Source organism: Enhydra lutris, unplaced genomic scaffold (genome assembly GCF_002288905.1).
Source record: "Enhydra lutris kenyoni isolate GAN:26980312 unplaced genomic scaffold, ASM228890v2 scaffoldscaffold16, whole genome shotgun sequence".
In the NCBI taxonomy this organism is placed as follows: domain Eukaryota; kingdom Metazoa; phylum Chordata; class Mammalia; order Carnivora; family Mustelidae; genus Enhydra; species Enhydra lutris.
The window spans coordinates 26762201-26767736 of record NW_019154100.1 but is presented as its reverse complement, the minus strand read 5'-3'; positions in this window follow the sequence as shown (position 1 = coordinate 26767736).

Here is a 5536-nt window from a genome sequence, read left to right as displayed (position 1 = left end):
ACCAGAGAGCGGGGGTGCTGGAGCCTTCTCCTTCAGTGCCTCGGGCTCGGTGCGCAGGCTGGCTGGTGTGGCAGCAGGCAGACAAAATGGCCTCCATCCAGAAAAGGGGGTGGGTGAGCTGCTGGGTCCTGGCCACCGCCTCAGCCAGCTTTAAGGAAGTCACACAGCCCAGAGATGTCTTCCAGAATGACATTCCCATTGGAGCTCTGCCAAGGAACCTCAGGAGAGAGCAGACCACCTCTCTTTCTGAGCCAGCGCTGCCCACCAGCCATTGCTGGAGGCCTGTGGGCACAAAAGAGTCTCTTGCTGGAGACTCTCCTCCCCTCGACCCCCACCCCACCTGTTGTCTCCCACCTGGGGGCCCCGAGAGGGTCTAGCTGGACCACACTGTTCTGAGTGCACTTCAGTTCCCTGCGGGGCCTCTCTATGGCTTTGGTCTCTTCCTACCAACTCAGCACATGGGCTGTGAATGAGAAGAGGCCATGCCCTCCTGGAGTTCCAGCAGTCCTCTTCAAATGTGGACTCAGCGCACCCCAGCGCACCCTGCATGGGGTGTATAGTCACCAGTAGGTGCTGAACTCTCCACTCTCCCAACCTTGTTCCCAGCCTTGCCGGGGCCTCCCAGCTTGGCTCCTTGTACCATCCCTTGAGGCACTTCCTTCTGCCCCAAGCACAGGAAGCAGCTGAGAACCCGTTCCTCACTCCAATACGTCCTCTGCCCTTGGCATTTACCAGGCTAGTGGTCACTGGCCCAGCAAGCACACAGGGCCCGAGGGTGGGTGGAGTTAACCTGGGTAAGAAAGGTTTGTTTTCTCCCCCCGGACCAGCGCAACCTCAGCGGGGTCTCAAACGCCTGTGCCGCCCACAAGCTTTGTGCTGTTGCCTGGGCAGCTCCTTGGTCTCCTGAAGGACCAGCTCTGTGTGGACTCAGTCTAGAAGCCAGGTGGCTTGTCCTGCTCCCTCATCTGACAGGTCGGCAGGTGTCCGTCGGAGAGGGCTGTGTTGCTGAAGCATGTTCTTTGGGATAGGAGGCAAGCCCCTCGTGGTATAATTCAGGAAGTAACTATGTTATTGTTGTTTTCGCGGTAGAGGACATGGCCTCCAGTTGAGTGCCTATCATCTATTTGAGAAATGACTATTTTGTGTAAAAAAGTCACGGTGCTCAAAAGGATAAATGCACACAGTTTCACATGGCAGGGAATTAAAGTGAATTACAAGCAAATCCATCCATAAGACAAGGTATTCCCACTACTCTCCTACCATCTCCTTGCAAAAGCCAAACAAACCGTTGAAGATTTGGAAGATTATAAATCACAGGGGAAGTCAGGCCCACTCAGGGTTCTGCTGGAGCTCAGCTGAGAGCCCCATGGAGAATTCCTACAGCGTTCTGTGAGATGATAGAACCGGGTTATCTGGGATGAGCATGATACATATGAGTGCGAGTCCCTAAAAACAGCTGAGAAGCTGACTGTCTGCTGAGAGAGTCCCCGACATTTCCCTTTTAATGGCACTCACTTCAGATGCCTGTCCCTGGCCCGGGGCAGGCATTCAGTAAGTGTTTGTGAGAGGACAAGTTTAGCTAATAATCTTTGAGCTGGGAGTGAGGGGGAAACGAGCATTCAGGAGTGAAAGTGGGCCTTGGCCTTCGGAGGCTTCCAAACTCAGGAAGTGTGGGTTCTGGTTTCATCCAAAGCCAACCTACTGGCTAGTAATTCCCAAGGCCAGAGGCGGCACAGCGTAGTGGCTCAGACAGGAGCCTCGGTCTGTATCTGGGCCAGTTCTAATCCTTCCTGATTCTGTTTCCTTGGGCAGGTTATACCCTGGGTCTCAGTTTCCTTGTCAGTAAAATGGCGATGGCAATAACCGTGCCTTCTTCGTAGGCCTGGGTGAGTGCTAAGTAAGTTAAGTAAAGCTCCGTTTCTTCAGATGGACCTTTGGAAAGACAATAAAAGATGAAATAAGAGATCTCACACTGTCATATAATTGTGACCTCGAAGGGAATTATAATGGGCCCCGAGCTCAACTCTTTTGTTCTACAGATGTGGGGACTGGGTTCCTCAAATGGAAGCTGATGGTCCCATAGCCGATGTCCGGGCTGTCGCGCAGCCCAGGAGTCCACAGCTCAGCTTGGATGGTGAACCACGCTGCCAAGTCTACACACATTCAAGTCCCACCCAGGGAAGGCAGCGAGGGCACTATCTTTATCAGAGCTCTGTACTTGGTACCCTTTTGTGTTTCTGCTCAGGACATTTTACAATGGACTTGAGAGGATACAGATATCTGAGAATTAATGCAAATCTGCTGTGTTAAGAATGCAGCACAGCCTAGGTATCGTTAAGTGCAGGGGAGTCAGAATAAAGGATGGGAGGGGTGGCATCATTTATCCAAGTTCCCGAGATGCTCACTTTCATAGAAATGGCAGGAGTTGGCCTGGTCCCCAACTATACCTCTCCCAGGGAAGAGGAACACTCCATAATTCCCTCTGTCAGAAAGGCACAAATTCAACCTAAATTACACCTCCCATTACACCTTTATTTGCCTGTGATTGAACTGGCTTCCTCCTGAGCCCCTACCAGTAGGAGGAGAGCATGAACCAAGTGTCCAGTCCTGTTTACAGGCAGTCCGGCTGAATTATCAGTCCCTTTACTAAAAATATTTCTTCTCTCAGAGACAACCATCCTCTCCCACACCATCTTCTTCCCCTCCAAGGGTGCTCAAATATGTGGTGGGAAGGGGAGACCAACAAGGTCCCACTTAGCAGGACAGATTGAAACTTCTCGGGCATGAGGTTTTCAGCAACCTGGTCTCCAGGGGGAGACCCCGTGTTCATCCGGGACCTCCTTGTTCCGTCGCCAATGGCAGCTCAAATCTGTGATTGGTTGAACCCCTAGTCACGTGCGGGCCCTGCGCCAGCCCCCGGCTGTGACTCGGGGGTCCATTCTGCACCCTTTGTTGTAGGATCACCTCATCTCCAGGGACGCCCTCTGGCAAACTTTTCCCAGGCAGACTCTGAGCAGCCTCTAGGTCTTGCCTGTGCCACGCAGACCTCAAGAGATGACTTTGAAGTCAAGCTTTAAGGTCACTGTCTCCGTCTGCTTGGGTTGCCTTAATACTGGGTGGCTTCAACAGCAGACACTTATTTCTCAAAGGTCTGAAGGTTGCAGGTCCTAGTTCACGGTGTGGGAGCTCTCCTCTCACTCTGTCCTCAGGCGGCCTCCCCTGTGTGTGCAGGTATAGAGAAAGATCTCTCTCTCTCTCTCTGTTCTTTGAAGGCCACCAGTCCTATCAGACGATAATCCGTCTTTATTACCTCAATTAATTTTAATTACTTCGTAAAAGCCCTCTGTCCAGATACAGTCCCATTGGGGGTTTGGATTTCAACATATGAAGAGCCATGGGGTGGGGGACGGTGACGACACGATCCAGTCTAGAACAGCCTCTGTCTGCCTCACCACACTGTGAGGCCAAGTTCCCCGGGGAACTCTGACCATGGGTCTCTTTTCCAGAGTTCAAAAGAGGGTAGAAGGGACAGTGCTTCTCTTGGCCCTGGATGTTGTCTGGTGCAGGAAAAATGATACGTATGTGGCTGGTAGATGAGGAAAAGGAACGAAGGTGACATTTTTAATAGCAAAGCAGAACAGTTGAGACTTGGTAGACCTGAGTCTTAATCTTTTAATGATTTTCTGTGTGACCCTAAAGTGACATAATCTCCCCTTGGGCCTTATCCCTTGTTCCCCTAACATTGGGGAGGGGTGTTGACCTGCTTCCGAAGGTGGTTGAGGGGAACCAGGAGAAGACGTAATTGCAGAAGCCTTTTATGAAAACATGAAGATGCTTTCAGATGCTGTAAAAAAAAATAATGCAGAAGAGTATATCTCCTTTCAAAACGCACAACATCTGCAGAGGAAAGCATGAGCTCTAGTAACTGAAGCTCGGTCCCCTGGGCCTTGTGGGGTTGCTAAGAGGGGAAATGAGGCCACCCATCCAGGGGGTGAAAGGAAAGCTTGGGGAAATCATCTAACTGAAGAGAGATGGATTCTGTGAAATTCAGGACAACACAGAAAGCATTCTGCACAATCCTCCAGTGACGGTTTGTCAAAGAGAAGCAAATCCTTCAGGACATTCTCTTTAATATAGTTTTAGTAAATGTTTTATTGTATTGGATTATGGGAATTAAGGGAATGAAGAATCCATACCGTATTTTTCAAAAGCAATATTTTTAGAATCACAAATTATATTGAAATTTTTATACCAAGAAAATAAAAACAAAGATCAGAAGAACTAAACAGCATTTATATATGTCTCTACAGAGATATATATGTATATTAGCAAATTGAAATATAGCAAATACACACAAAAACACCCACATAAAAGAGATGCAATTATATTTTTGACACATTTTCAGCACAATCACCTAATACAATTTTCTTTTATAGGCAGAGGTAATAAATAGTGCAAATGTATATTTATGGTGTATTTGACAAATGTATTTGCTTTGAGTCGGAGGGAAAAGCTCCAGTGGTTTTACTGTGGAAATGCTTCCCATCTACCTGGATTAAATTGCTCTCCTTTCTTCTGGATTTCTCACTGTGACCGGGTCTGGGGTGAGAACCACCTTTTGGCCTCAGAGCTTGGCACATGCTTGGAGTAAAGGTTCGGAGCATCCTTGAAAATCAAGAAGTCATGGTGTTTGCGTGGGTTGCTGTCTTGTCTCCTCTCGCAGCCTCCATGCTCCATGCTCCTTGAGAGTAAGGACAATGCCTGTTCTTAGATTCTTAGATTCTTAGAAGATTCTGCACAAATCTTCCTGTCTCCAGAACAGTAATTTGCACGTGAGGGGTACCTCACCAGACCGTGTTTGTTATTGCAAGAGGGCTGGTGAGGTCTTCAGAGAAGCAGGCATGTGCTGTGTGCTCCAAGAAGACCCCCCCGACACACACACACATCAGCATGTCCAAAAATCAGACTTATGCTTAATCCAAGTTACGACAGTATTTCCCTAGCTGGTGAACTGAACTTCCAAAGATCCCTCTCTCCAGTGTGTCCGATGGGGATGCAGGTGCAGACAGCTCAGTTTGGTGAGAAGGGGTGGACTTTAGATTAAACAAGCATGGAGTGGTACAACCTACAGGTCCGGGTAGGTAGAAAGCAAGCCCAGAGGCTCAGCCCTGGCAAGGAAGGTGCAGCTAGAGTGTAGGAGTAGAAAATGAGGTTCTGAGACCTTGGACTCTTAGCTAGAGAGCCCATGCCCCACCCCAGGGTGCACTTGGGGAAGGCTGCCTCAGGCCTGTGGTGTGATTATTCCCAGGGAAACCTGTGGGCAAATTTGCCCTCAGAGCAGGGATAAGGAACCACCCCAGGGCATGTGGAAAGTGAATACCCAACTTTTGAATCAACATGGACGAGACTAGAGGAGATTATGCTGAGTGAAATAAATCAAGCAGAGAGAGTCAGTTATCATATGGTTTCACTTACTTGTGGAGCATAAGGAATAACATGGAGGACATTGGGAGATGGAGAGGAGAAGTGAATTGGG